Below are 15,712 nucleotides of genomic sequence, written 5' to 3'. Positions count from 1 at the left end.
GAGAAGAGAGAGGGAGATAGAGAGAGTTGGGTTTGGTTGAGAAGGAAGGAGGGAGAGAGAGAGGGAGAGGAAGACTGAAGGAGGGAGATTGAGGTTGTGTAAATCACTCTTAGATTGTGAGAACAGTTTGGAGGAGAGATTGGGAGAGGTTGGAGGCGAAGACATGAGAAAATGAGAGAAGGAGAGTACGGTCAGACACAAAGTAAGGGTTATTTGGGGGTACGGACAGACACCTGGAAGAGTGACACCTATGAAGTGGTTTTTTGTGAGAGTGTTAAATAGTAACCTCAAGAGTTCGCTCCCGCTCACCGATAATACTCAGTTCCTACAAGCACCTCTCCATAGGTAGTGAAGAATTTAGAATTTGAAAGCTTGCTGTCTCTAACTCTCTATATATCCTGTCATAAGCTTTTTACCGAGGAGAGTTGTTGCTTAAAAATCCAAGCATCTCTTCTTTTTAAGCTTAAGTCTTCACATGTCTCGAGTAGGATCATGAGTCCGCTTAATTTATTTCTTCTGATTTTGACACTCACCATCTTGCATACTTCGGATGTTGCTTTTGTTGATCGAAAGCGGATATTAAAGCGTATGTGGGCCTCCTTGTGCAAGCACGTTATGAAATATTGAGGGTCGTGTATACAGGGAACTTATCTTAACTGGAATTCTCATTTGGGGGGTACTTTTACCTCTTCGATGTTCAAAGACTTTTAAGTTCTACGGTCAATGAATAGTGGAGGTTTTAAGGGATTACCTAGGTTGAAATCCTAATATCGTTGCTTGAAATCCCTGCATTTATAGGATCGCCTATGCCTCCCAAATTATGAAAGCTTGAGACAAGAACTAAATGTTTGTGATAGACAAGAGCCTAACACTGCCCTTCATCTGCCTAAGCAATTACTTTGAAGCAAAGAGAAATTTGTGAGGTTAGAAACAGAGAACCTTAACAAGACCTAGCACTCTTTAAAGTATGATTGTCACTCACCTCTTTCGTCATGTGTTTGAATTATTATCCATTGAGTGGAAGGACTTTGAGAAAGCTTCCATTCTTAGCTCATGCAGCCATGCCCAACCCTTGCGGTTGTGATGCTAGCAAGTTCATGCACACGTTGATACATCTGACAAGAAGGGAGCTATCGAATTAGTTAGTTGAGCTCAGTTTTTCTATGATTTAGCGACCTCTCCAATGTAAGCATCACTTCAACCTTCACCACCACAAGTTTTACCGCTTGGTTTGCAAATTAGAAGAGTATGTTGTAATCATGGGAATTCTCAATTGTGTAAAGCAAGCTTCGAGTACATATTCGTGTGGTAAATTTAGTGGGTAAAACAATATCATGTCGACATATCTGACAAAATACAACCTCAACACCACATGGACACACCGAAACCATGTAGGAGAAGTGTTGCTTGCATTCAATGGAAGCAACTTCGGGTAAATGCATACTCACTCGGGAGCTATTGGCTATCATCTTGGACTGGAATGATGCATTATGAAAGGATTCAAGAAAGTGGTGGTGGCCTCGGACTCTTTACATGCGATCAAGTGCATTAACAAGATTGAGCCCCCTTGGTATCGCCTCAATCTTGTTTTGAGCATTCAATGCTTGTGTCCTCTTTTGAGATTATCTCTTTTATACATGTTTATAGGGAGACAAATAGGCTTGCGGATCATCTAGCTTCTGATAGGTAAGTGTTTAGAAGAGAATGTAGTGTATTTCGTACCTCCTCTTGATCTTCAAAGTGATATTATTGTAAAAGAGGAGGTAGCCAATAGGCTGTACACTAGGTTTGTTTCTTAATACAGGTGAGGGTCTGCCTAACCCTAGCTTAACCTTCAAAAAAAAAAATACAACCTCAACACCACATGGACACACCAGTCACGAGTTGAAGTATATCAAGAGTAGAGTAAACACTTGTCACTCGTGGTGTAATAGTTGGTCCTTTTGAGTTGTTTAGTGAAAGGAACTCCCCAAATCCTAACATATCAGGATTAGGGTCCTAGGGATTAGTCTCTTAGACGCAAGAAGCTTTTGAAAGGTTTCCTCTGTTGGTAATTTTCTGCAGTAGAATCATGTAAGACCATAGATCCCGATTGGGCTTTAAAGGCCACTCGATACAGCAATTGTATTTGGCCTCTTTGGAGAGGTTTCTTTGGCGTTTTTTCCTCCGAACTACTTAAAGATTTTAGAAATGTGATTCAAGTGGTGTAGAGATCAACTATGACAATGGAAAACATTCTTTACATCAAAATAATTATTTGATATGTTCATTTAGGATTTTGCTGATGACTTTGTTTTTGCCAATACTAATATCCATATTATCGGTTTGGCCTCTACTATATATATATATTTTGATGAACAACCCGGCTCTTAAACGGACGTCTATTTACGGACTTGTTATATAGTGTCTTGCGCAACTTATATAATAACTTGCACAGCTTATATAGTGTCATATATAAACATAAATTAAAAAGTTAATAAGTGTAAATTTAAAAAGTTATTCAAGACACTATATAAGTTGTTTACGAAACTATAAAACTGTTCAAGACACAAGTCCTATATAAGAGCCGGGCTGTATTGATGAAATCCTTCAGTTCATAAATTTAAGTCATAAAATTAATCCAAGTCATAATATTAATATCTATCCATTGGTGACTTCTGCTTGTATGAGTTTATCTCCAATTTTTGTGATATTAATGCATCTTCAGTCAGTTGTACACCGAGGAAATGTATATTTTCTTTTTTAAAGTAGTTATTTGATTTAGAATCTATAGAAATCTTGGAGCACTCGTGAGATTTTGAGCTAAAGACCTCTGGTGTCCGCTTACATCTGGATAATTCTAAGCACAACTGAATAATTCATAAGAAAATGTAATAAGTTATTTGATTCCTATATCAAGGCAATTTTTATCCTGAAAATATTGAGAACTTCTTAGTAAGCACCCTCTTTACACCCAAAAAAGCACTACAAGATGGTATTACACAAAACCACTCATATCTGCTAGAGAAGGTAAAAGGAGAAAAAAAAAAAAAAAGTGAAGAAGCTACAAGCTTGATTCTATTCAGAAGGTAGATCTACAGAGAGGGCAGGTACTGTGTTTGTGATCCAGCCACTTCTCCAGAGTCCAGACAACCTTTGTGAAAGAAATGCTTGCATGACAATTCACTCACTTCTTGGTGAGCTTCAAATTTATGAAGACAGACGCAACACTCCATTGGACACCAATGACTACAACTTCCTTGATCACCACTAGCACTTCTAGCACCAATCCTAGACCCATTGTTACAAAGAGATTTGAATAGAGTACTTGATATTCTACTTGAAGCCCCCAACGCACCATGTTCTTTATTATAGTGAGATTACTGTGTTCATTACTAGTACTGGAAGCATTCCTTCAGCTGCACTGGGGTAGTGTGAAAGCCCCATCTCTATTCAATCTTTCTACAAAACAATCCAACAATTTTGTAACTCTCTAACACTGGAAGGAAGGAAAGAAGTAGTTGTCCTTTTTAGGTATCCACTTACAAGGTTGGGAGCCAACAACTTGCCAGCGGAAAATAAATATAGGCACTGAAACTTAACCAGGAATCTTAGTGACCGAGGATAAGAAGCTAACGATGGTTGAGTTGGAGTCCCACGTATTGACACGTGTAGTAGTATTATGACTTGTGAGCTCCTGAATTGAAAAGGATAAATTCACTAGACCACGTGTAAGTTAGCAATTTGGCTTGATTACAATAAGGTGATGACACGTGGCAGGTGAAATGACCTTTCAGTGTCTAAGGAAGTTTCTTGATTCCTGAAGCGCGTAAGGTCACGAATTCATGATCTATTGGTGTTTGTTGAGCTGTACATACGTGGCATTCGTATAGATGACTATGCAGTTGATGTCCCATCTTGATGATAACTTTTTAGGATGTCTTTCACCTATTCTTCTCTTCCTAGAAGTTCTCCCCGGAGGAAAAACTACCTTTCGTCACTTCTACTAATTGTTCCAAGCTGCTACGACTATTATTAGTCCCCTTCAAAGTTCAAACTAGTTAGTTCCCAAAACTAAAATATTGCTGATATATATCTGATATATTGTTGATATATATTGGTATTTTGGTACACCGATATTGATATTTTTGATATATATGTAGTGAATATAGATTTTTTTTTTCTAAATATATATTAAAATTTTTTATATAAAATTTTATATTATCGATATAATCGATATATCCGATATTTATAATATATATCAATTAACTTTTTTACTATTTTTAAATATAAATTCAATATTTTTAATATATTTTTGATATTATATTTTCAATATATCTGATATTTTAAATAGTTTGGACTAATCACTAAAAAATAAATATATCTAATATATATCGGTTTTTAAATACACTAATATATTAATCGATATCGATATTTTAAGCCTTAGTTAACTTAAATTTACGAGAAAGTCTTCCAGGCGAAAAAGTACAATCCTAAAATGTAAACATCTTAGTCCGACTTTCAACCGGTTTGTTTTCTATTTTTATTGTATTATATTCTAGTAATTCTACTACCACAGTTGGAGGATAGAACAAAACAGGAAAATGATGTGACTGGGACACTGGGTACGAATTATTAAATGTGTAATGTGCTCCTTATAAAGAAATGTGGACCGATTAGACTGATGCTTCAAAACAGCTCATCCGATTGGACCCGTTGGTGCCTAAAAGTGATTCTTATTTGATTATACAAGTAATAACCTAAAAAGTGATTCTTATTTGATTAGACAAATAATAATATTTTATTTTATTAAAAAAATAATAATAATAATAATACAACATTAACCATGTGTACAATTGTACAAATAGCACAAAAGTCAATTATGGCCTTCATTTATGCCTTTGGTTACTAAACGTGGTCGTTCAGTTGCTAAGACATGCATTTGATGGTCAGCAAAAACTATGCAATTATTGGCGGCTCGGTGCCATGATCACCTCTAAATCACCAATCTGGCGTAAAATCAATAGAAGATTAGGCACTAAGCAATTTTTTTCCCTAAATGAATGGTTCTTGGTTTGAAGACTGTAATCACATTGCTGGATATAGACATTCAGACTTCAGAGGAAATAGTCTTTGTCAGTTTGTCTGAAGTGTTTGAGATGAACTGGTGAAAGCCGAGTCGTTAGGCTAACTCCAAAAGTAGGCTCACGCATACATGATCTTTTTACTCAATAAGTACCTCATCCGAGCCTTTTTATTTTCGATGGGAACATATGCTCGCTATATATTAACTTTCAAAATAAGTTGTACTTAACCATACACAATGCCCATTGAGCAATTGAGCAAGCCTCTCCATTCAAAGTTGTACTTAACCATACACAAAATACAGAACTTTGCAGAGAGCTTAGAATAGTTCTAGAGTTGCTAAGAATAGATGCGTTGATCCAATTCATTGATGCTTGGTCTTCATAGGGTTGAGCTGCCTGTAGGTATTGAATAACATATTTGTTATCACCTGACAATCTTGCATAGGCAGGCGCATAATTGGCTGCCAATTCAGCAGCTAGAAACTCTGCTTGCTGTGCATTGTATGCACTGAACTTTGTAAAAGCTGCACCAAGTATGTTGCCGTCTTCATTCTTGCATAAGACCCCCTGCTGCACCCTTTAGATTGCACCTGTCAAAGGCAGCGTCAAAGTGAAAATTGGGCATATGTCAGAATGAGAAAGAGTATTGTTAGTTAGTTGGAGAAGCTGCCATTTCTCTGATTTGGTCTTCCTCCTTATAAGCATCCAGAATATGGTGCCAAGAGGAAACGACATTTTTCCATACTTCCCTGTGAGATGCAGTACCATTTGAGAATTTGATATGATTTATGTGTTTCCAGATTTCATAAATGAGGACTATAGAATACAATCTTCTTTGAGATAGATCAGGATCACTATCTGAAAACCAGGCTATGAAGTAATCAATCCATTCTCTGCAACTGTATGCTAGTCATACATCAAGAATCTAATAAAGAGGATTTTCGATAATGGATGCAGACCATAAGAATATTGACATAAGAGGTCGGAGAATATCCCTTAATTCTGGTCTATTTCTCATAGCCATCATGAAGTTACTCCACACATTTTTTACCCCTTATTAGTAGCAGACTAGCAGGTGATCTGGAACCAAGTGACAAAACTAAGTCCACATATATTAAGTCATACGGCGTGATCATTCAAATCCAAATCTGTGCAAAAAAGATAGAGTTGCAAACTTGCAACATGACATATCAAACATGTTGTACGTAACCATTGAAGTTCAACATGCCAAAAGGTAAGGATCTAACCATATAGAGCGAGGGTTGCCTTCTCTTCAACAACCATAATATGCATGATATGCATCATCTACATGGTACTTGTGCGAGCAGTAGTTCAGAACAGTCACAATGACACACCGTTGCCTGAACAAAAGCACTAATTGCCACCTTAAACCCTGAAAACATTTCAACCTAAAACCATGAAAAAAGCCAAGGAAATTCTGGCTTCTCTCACACTTACTGACTCATTCCATCTTACTCCCTCTTCCCCAGCTCGGTCTCTTCACTCCCAGGTGACTCATTACACTCATCTTCGCAAAAAGTTTGTGTGTGTGTGTGGTCGGGGGGAGCTAACCCGCATTTTATCAATTTTTGAATACTTTTGGTTGTGTTTTCAAATTTTCCCAACGTTACAAAATTTTCATTAAAGTTTCTTAGTCCTCATCGGAAACATTGATCGAAAACGATATTTAGTTCCTTCAGAATAGGTTCCATAGAACAAATGAAAAATTAGAGATCTGTTATGAAAAATTTGTTCGTTGGCATTGTATTTGTTGAAATTTTGCCAGCATCAATTTTTTTCATTTCTTTCTAGTCGGCCCATACAATGGCTGGTATATTAAAAGTATATGCCAAGATTTCAACGGTTGGTTTTGAGACATGAATGTCCACGAACTCTGGTCCTACTCATCTAGAGTGTAACTTAAGGGGATCTGGGGTGGATCATCTGGAGATAATCAGATCAAGTCAAGCTCGATCACTAGACAGATTGGTTAACAGCTCCCACTGAACTTGTTCCATTCTCAAAGACTCAAAGTAAAGCTTTCCTTTCTCTCCGTTCTAGGCTTCTAGCAGTATGGTGTGTGGTTATCTAGACCACCACCCTATCTGTGTAAATGTACATCACAACTATTGTTGGGCTATGTAACAAATTAGTTTTCTTACCAACCAAAAACACAAACAAAACATATTCAATTAGTTTTCTTACCAACCAAAAACACAAACAAAACATATTAGGAGATTTACAGTATCACAATATTAACGCCTCACAGAAATGACCGAACACACGGTCTGTATCAATGTGCAAACGAGAAGAAAAAAGGCAGCACATAATGATCTAATCGTCCAAGGATTGTTGAGGTAATCCCTCCTCAGTTTTGCCATCCATTGATGACATCTGTAGTAATCATTTAGATCTTGCATAAGCGCACCGTAATAATGGGACTTTGATGGTGTTGCTATTACCCCGTTGTTGATATTGTTAATCATTTGCGCTACTTCCTCATTGCTGCCAAGCCCATTTTCAATAAATCCATTGAATTGGAGAAATGCAACATCATTGGCAGTATTGACTAGGGAATCCAATATATCGAAATAGTCACCTATGAAATTAGTAGTATCTTCTTGAGATTGCTCCATGGCGATCAAATTTCGGAACACCAATTCTGTTCCGTCATCAACTGTCATGGTTGGGATGTGTATCACCCCGTATGTAAATGTTATGTCTAAAAAGCAATTGGTTGTACCCGTATTAAATTTGACACCAGACTCATGAAGTGTAGTTGCACTCGGTATTGTTCTAACTTTTGCAGTTTCCGTGGTCTGTATTCTGGTTGTTGAGGGCACGAAATAAACTAGCAATATATCCAGGAGATGCTTTATATCGTCGCATGAGCTTCTGATGAAGTGATCTGGTTGACCCATTTTCAACAAATACTTCAAGTGACGTAACGTGAGCTGATGGAAGGAGAATATCGAGCAACGTTTTTCAGGACCATTTACTAGGTTATATAAATTATTAAGAACAAAATATGGAAGCTGATTTTCCAGTAGCAATATATCTCGATAAACGCTATCCCTGAGCGAACATGACCTCTTGACCGGGTCATATTTATCTTTAGGGAAAATAGCTTTAAGGAAAAACTCAATTATGAAGCAACCGTCCAATAACATCATTGTAACAAATTCGTCACTGCTATAGCAACAACTAAATTGATCTTCAAAATAAAATTACGAGCCCTTTCTTCCGATCCCCTCAAAAGTTTCACACAATCTTCCAAGCTTATGTTTGAATTTCTTTGAAGAAAGGAACTTAGATACCTTTTTTTGTGAGCTTCAAAGGGCTGCAATTTTTTTTCCTCGTGGTGTAGAGGCCCAATTGATATTACTATGGGCGTGTAGGCTTCCTCATTTACACTTCGCAAACACTCTGGAACCTTAAAAATACAACACTCTGTTGGCAACGGAGGCACTTTTCGTAACATCTCAACCACGGTAGTTGCCAATTGACTGTCTGCGCCAACTTGAATGCTTGGACCGGCCATTGTCTCTTTTCTTTGACTTGATCACTAAAAGAAATAAATAGACAAGCACATTAAGTGATTAGTGACGGGACATAATATTAACTAAAATTTAAATTTTACTCGGCAGAATAAAATTTAGCAGGAAGGCACGTACCTTGGAAAACAGAGAGTTGTTAGAGATATCGAACACCGTATTCTGCCTTTTCACTTAGTTTATCCAACCCCAGGGAAGAAGCTCAAGTTTGTAAGTCCGGTAGAAAATAATAGCGTGAAATTTGTGCAGTAGGAGATCAGGCCGTCCAACCACCATTTGTCAGCCTCATGTTTCTTAACAAGGGGACAAGTTCAAGTTGGGTAATTTAGGAGTCGATCGATGCAAAACTTCCCTGCACTATGTAAGAGAGGCGAATAGACTTGTCTGAGTGAAGAAATACTGGAAGGGTGTGGCACTAGCACTACACACACATACATATATACTAGATTGACAACTACCATCAGCAACTTTATGAAGCACGTGGCGGAGCCGGGTGGGGGGGGAGGACAATTAACATTGGTAAAAGTGTAAGTTTTCACTTTCCTCAAAGGCTTCAGCGTACCCATTATGTTTTGAATTGTCAATTATGCCTACAAATAGTAAAATATAATAAGTGTCTCTAGTTAGATAGGCTAAGGTTTTAAAAGTAATTTTGGAATTTATTAGTTGTTTGATTTGAATATGACGCATTTGAAACACAAGTGCACATGGGTTTCACACTTTCACGTACACTACTAAAAAGATGGTACTAGTGCTACTGTAAGCTTGTCATATAAATGTTTGCATGCTCCTCTAACCATCATAGACCATATGGCATTATATTTTGACAAAAGAACAACAAAAAATGAAAGTAAAAAAAGGAGTAAAAGAGTATAGACATTTAAATGCACCTTATCAATTAACAAAACAAATAATTTGATGAATTACCCTATGCAAATAATGATCTTGTTGTTTACTCTTTAGAAAGTATATTAGGTGTGAGTTACGATTGTTCTTTCAAATTAAAAAATTTTGTTACGTAAACTTTAATATGATTTTGAATTTGAAAATTGACAAACTAAACTAACAATATAATTGTTTTTTTGCATAAAAAAAAACTAAAAAGAAAATTTGACAAATATTAAACTAAAGCTAAGAAAAAAAGTAAAAAAGATATGTGTACACTCTAATTGAATTGTGTTGAAAATTTGTAGTGCTAATTGGCTCACCCTAGAATAAATTCCTGGCTTCGCCACTGACTACCATAAGATAACACAATATATGTCTTATACCATTGATACTTTATTAGACATTAAAACCTTGACTTTATTTGGTTTAGATACTGTGATAACTTAAATTGTTTTTTGGTAGTTCTATTTTATTTGATTTTTTTGGAAAAAGTTGACATGCTATACGAATAATCTGGACTTTATCGGGTTTATTAGTTGTTGTGTTTACTTGGTCTGTTTTTTGCAAGTCTTTTGGTGACGCCCAACAAAATATAGTCTCAAAACCAAACAATGTTTTGGCCTTTTTGGTAATAACGCGGATGTTTGTAGTGACAACACATGTCTTACTCTAAACACGTGTGACAGGTTTGTGTCTTGACTGTCTTCTCCCCTATGTCACATTCTCACCTCTCTGCTCTCTTCACACAAACGTTGGACTCTTCTTCGGCATTGCAGAGCAATCGAACAGCATATCAAAAACTCAATGTTAATTCTTTGCAATTCAACAAAAAAACCAATTAAACATTAGAAATTCGATCTGCTCCCTCCATCAAATCAATTAATACCATACTTCAATTCGACATATACTTCCCAGACAAACAATTTAGTGCTTCCTCCGGATGCAGTACGTGGCTTAACGTCTTTAAAGGAATGAGAGTGGGAGAGTGAAAATGAGAAATCAAAATTCAAGTCAAGGGGAGTCGGTGAGACAGGAAGATAGATATGTAAAAGGTATATAAATAGGGCTAAATTTGTAAATAAACAAAAGTTATAGGGGCAAAATACTCATGAGAAAAAGTGACGAAGTGATTGAGAGATACATTAAAAAAACAATATTTCACTATTGTCTGACTGTAGCAATTATTAAGAAAAAGTGACGAAGTGATTAAGAGATACATTAAAAAAACAATATTTCACTATTGTCTGACTGTAGCAATTATTAAGAAAAAGTGACGAAGTGATTGCTACAGTCAGGCAATATTTCACTATTGTCTGACTGTAGCAATTATTAAGAAAAAGTGACGAAGTGATTGAGAGATACATTAAAAAAACAATATTTCACTATTGTCTGACTGTAACAATATTTCACTATTGAGAGTCGCAATTATTAAATTAGTTTAGATGTTAGAATGGTGCACGTTTTTTTCTCTCCCCTCGTTCTGCCGAGGCCGCAATTATTAAAGTACTAGCCACTGTGCACGTAGTACCTACGTGGGTTCCACTGAGTTTTTTTTAAAAAATTATAAAGATTAAATTATTATTTTATCTCTCAAAAAAACAAAAAAAACTGAAAATTACCAAATTGCCCATGGGACGTACACCAAAACACTGTTCCCCCCCCCCCCCCCCCCACACACACACACACACACACACATTTTTCTATATATTAAAGAAAGATTTTAGATATAAGTCACCATGGACAGTTTGGGCACATCTTTATCTTGTAAACAAAACTCCCCCCGTAACAGTAGCTTTTTCCATCGATCGGATTTTTTTTTCTCGAATTTGTCCCTTACCAAATACCGATATTACTGTTCATGCCATCTTTGTTTTATCCTTGCCAAATACCGATATTACGGTTCATGCCATCACATTAGAATTTTTTGGACAAGTTTGACCCGATTAAGACAGTTGACCCGGTTTGGACAGTTGACCAAGTTTGACCAAAAAAAATAACATTCCAAAAACTTTCCAAAAAACACCAATAATATAGTTCCTGCCATTTTTTTGTTTTATTTATTTATTTTTATTTTTTTACAGTCCCGGCAAATTTAATATAATTAGTCTAAATTAGTGTGTTAGTAGGACTTCTTTACATCTATAGCAACAAATCGGGTTGGGAATTTAGATTTTTATGTTTGATTCGAAATTAAATTTTGGACTCGGAGTTTTTTATTATCCTGATTGATTTCAGTTTCGAAAATGTAGCATAAAATAATAGCAAAAAAAACATCGCATCATATTTTTTTTTTTTTTTTTTTTTTTAATTTATATAAGTGGAAATTTTATTGATAATGAATGATAACGAATTTTATAATTAATTATGACAAGCGTGCAACAAGCTGCGCCGCAAGTACTTTCTGAATAACAAGTTTTATCCTTCTAAAAACAAACTCGTTAAAACCAGCTGTCATAACATTACTATCCATAACTTTCTGAAGTCTCTTGAGTAGCTCAACAGACTGTTGTTCCAAGAATCCAAAAGTGTCGAAACTGAACGGAATAAAACAATGCTGATTAGCCCTACAAGCTTCCTCATGCTTTTCCATCTTTCCTGTTGCTGCCCTCTTAGCAGCTTCTCCTACCTCAAAGTCACAATTCCCCAACCCTACCAACGGAGAGACTCCAGTTACATCAACACATGCATGCTTTCCCGGGACCAATCAGAATCAAGACATCCGCGGGCCGGTGTCGATCGCCCTCATTCGGATCGGTGAGAAAGTTAACAGAGTCTCTTTCTTCACTTGTACCCCACCCCTCCAAAATGCATCACACAAAATGTCTCTAACATGATCATGTCGGTATGTAAAACCAGGGAAATGTCTATAATGTACTGCATGGTCCCCAAAAGCATCTAATCTACTTTTTTTTGCATACAGGGCAAAAACCCCCGTCAGAGTACAGAGAAATCATAAGACGGTACCTGAGAATAGTACGATACTCCACCTGTGACATACGTTGTCTAAGTCCCTCCATCGAAATAGCAAGTAGAAAATCTTTTGCATGTTCCGACTGCAAGCATCCCATGACTGCTTTCTGACGAGTGGAGAACTCAAACTCCCTCTCAAGACTAGCAACAATCTTACCGTAGAAAGCTTCCGCTAAAACTTTTTGTGGTTTTGAGGGGACGGTAGCATTCACAGCTAGAGAATCAAGGTCAAAATCGGGAAGACAGAGACGCAATGCACTAGTAGCATCACTAAGGATCTCACCCATAGGCACTGTACCACAACTCCTAAGAATGTGGTTTTGAAGCTCTAAAGTCTGAAAACGGGAGGCCACAAAAGCAAAAGCAGAGACATCAGAGGCACAATAGATACCTAACCCACTAAGGCGCAATGGAAGCGTCGCTAAACGCCACTGCAAATCACCGAAGCCAGGACCATCAGAAACTATAATGCCCTGCAGAACCATGCGAATGTGCTGATCAAAAGTCTAGCTGCCTCCCTAAAAAAAAGTGGTGGATAAGTACGAACTGCAAAAACCAACTTGGAGAGCCCAGCACAAGCTCGTAAAAGTTTGTGTTGGGCTCTCCAAGTTTAACATATTCAGTCTAAATTAGTGTGTTAGTGAGATCTCTTTACATCTAGAGCAACAAATCGGGTCGGAAATTTAAATTTTTATGATCGATTCAAATTTGAATTTTGGAATCAGGATTTTTTATTAACCCGATTGATTTCGGTTTCAGATAGTTAGCATAAACTAAACTAATGCGCCAAAAAGCAGAGCATTGCGCGTGCCAGAATAAATTTCACGCTTATCGTTTCGGATAGGTATTATAAAATAAGCACGAAAAACAAACATGCGCATCGCGTGTGCGTGCTAGAATAAATTTCATGCTCATCGAGCGTGCCCAAAATGCTAGTGGGTTGTAAAAGAAAGCATATGGTACATGGGCAGTGCTGTGGCGCTCATATTGTTCCCACTCCCACTCGACCGCTTTGACTAGACAAGGTTTTCGGTTAATATTTGGCAAGGACTTGCGAAACAACTGAAATTTGTTTATTTGGCAAAATTAGAAGTGAGATAATGCAATTAAGCTCTATCAATCAACCTATAGTAAGAATAAACTGTAATTAAAACATCTAAAGCTTCATGGGTGGCCATAATATTTTCAATTTTCATATTAAAACAGCTAAACTTCAAATGAATTTGATCCATTAGAGTATCATCAACGCAACACACTGCTAAAAATCGTTTCTAATAATCCTCCATATCGAAATCTCATATCGAGGATAAAGATGAAAAACCTAATTCTGGATCTGATTCTAATAATCCTCCATATTATCTATCTTTGAATTACCGTGGATTTGATCATTTATTTTTGCTCATGCAATTTTAATACATGTATTTTTAATTTTTAGGGTTTCTTTATTTGTTTATTTAATTTTTCCTAAAAATTGTAGTAATTGTTTCAAGGGAGTGGTGATGGATCCGATTCAAGCTCTGGACAACCATCGACTGTTAGAGTTGCCGAGGTTAGATTGATTATGACTTCTCATTGCGATACTATCCCTGTTTGCTCTTTTTTTTTTGAATAAACCATTGTATCTTCTGTAAGTATGATGTTTTGAGTCTGCATGGAGTAGTCTTTGATCATCTTTTGTATAATTGAGCATCCTATTTAGTGTATTTCACTGCAGGAACCAATTTCAAATGTCAGGTCAATAGGTCATCCACCTTTCACATTTTGCAATTATAAAAGGTACTTGTTACTGACGGACCCCAATTTGTGTTGGGCGGATTCCCACCAAAAAAACGATTATTACAAATGTGCCATTGGTTTCAAAAAATCTAAAAAAATAATAATTATTACAAGTATGCCATTGGTCCAAAAAAAAAATAGAATTCGAAACCCCAAACTTAAACGACCCGGCTAGGTCGTTTGGACTAAGTCACAAACGACTTGGCCACACCGTTTGGGACTTAGTCCAAATGACCTAGCCAGGTTGTTTTGACTAAGTCCTAAACGACTTGGCCACACCGTTAGGAACTTAGTCCAAACGACCCGGCCACACCGGTTAAGAGCCCAAAAAACAGAACTTTGAATTTTTTTTCAAAGTTCAAATCCCAAACGACATGACACACACACCGAATTTCGAGTCCAAAACGATGTGGCCATGTCGTTTGGGATTTAGACTTAGAAAAAAATGGCCACACCGTTTGGACTTAGAAAAATCCCAAACGACATAGTCCAAACGGTGTGGCCATGTTGTTTGGGATTTGAATTTTGAAAAAATATATAGTTCGTTTTTTTTTGGGCTCTTGACCGGTGTTCCGATCGTTTCGTTAAGTCTTAAACGACTAGCAACCGTTAGTTTCTTAGTCCAAACGACCGCGTCAAGTCGTTTAAGTCCCAATCGGTCCGCCAAGTCGTTTGGGAGGACTTAGTCCAAACGACCTAGCCGGGTCGTTTAAGTTTGGGGTTTCGAATTCAAATTTTTTTGGACTAATGGTATACTTGTAATAATTGTTTTTTTTTTGATTTTTTGAAACTAATGACAAACTTGTAATAATTGTTTTTTTGGTGGGAGTCCACCCAACACAAATTGGGGTCCGTCAGTAATAGGACCCTTATAAAATGTTGTCATTTTTAACCAGTGGCGTTTCTAACTGTTTACAGATACATAGTCTTGCCCAGCAATTCGCAGCATCTTCTGATGTGGTGGCTTTTCTTGGTGCTTTAAGGTGCACCTTTTGAGTATTCTAATAATTGCAAATGGAAATGTTAAATTTTACTTATAAAACTCAGGTACTCAGTTCTCGTATTTTAAAATAATTTGCATTTAAGGGATACATTTGTTTTTCATTATTTTGGAATAAATTATGTTTGGAGTTACCGAAATTTTGAAATTATGTTGGAGTGACCTCTACCACAAACCCACAATAAAGTAAATTACGAGGTTCAAATACTATTTTATAAAACTGAAAAAAGTCAAATGAACTAGCTGCCCAAATGAAAACATCCAATTAAAAAAGTAGTAGGCCGGTTACTTCATAAACTTTGTAAGAATGAGCTTTCTAATAACAAACAAAATATTTATTTCATAATATGAATATTATATTTGATGCAACACAAAATTAATAGGTAAAATTTCAATCACATTATTTTATATCTTTTACGTTATTCAACCTTAATAACTACTTCGCAATATTGAATAGA

At 36.5% G+C, this 15,712-nt stretch overlaps 2 pseudogenes across 1 annotated transcript; both read right to left on the bottom strand.

The window, feature by feature from the left end:
- Positions 1–2,805: 2,805 nt before the first annotated feature.
- LOC147484170 (putative E3 ubiquitin-protein ligase XERICO) lies at positions 2,806–3,587 on the bottom strand (annotated as a pseudogene).
- A 3,660-nt stretch (positions 3,588–7,247) lies between these two features.
- LOC147484169 (UPF0481 protein At3g47200-like) lies at positions 7,248–8,880 on the bottom strand (annotated as a pseudogene). Its single transcript, XR_015204389.1, has 2 exons — positions 8,741–8,880; positions 7,248–8,631 (listed from the first exon to the last, which is right to left on the bottom strand). The product of XR_015204389.1 is annotated as a UPF0481 protein At3g47200-like (transcript).
- Positions 8,881–15,712: the final 6,832 nt, after the last annotated feature.

The sequence above is a fragment of the Coptis chinensis genome, chromosome 8 (genome assembly GCF_015680905.1).
Source record: "Coptis chinensis isolate HL-2020 chromosome 8, ASM1568090v1, whole genome shotgun sequence".
NCBI lineage: Eukaryota > Viridiplantae > Streptophyta > Magnoliopsida > Ranunculales > Ranunculaceae > Coptis > Coptis chinensis.
Note: the sequence above shows the minus strand (reverse complement) of the source record. Positions and strands in the feature narration are given on the sequence as shown.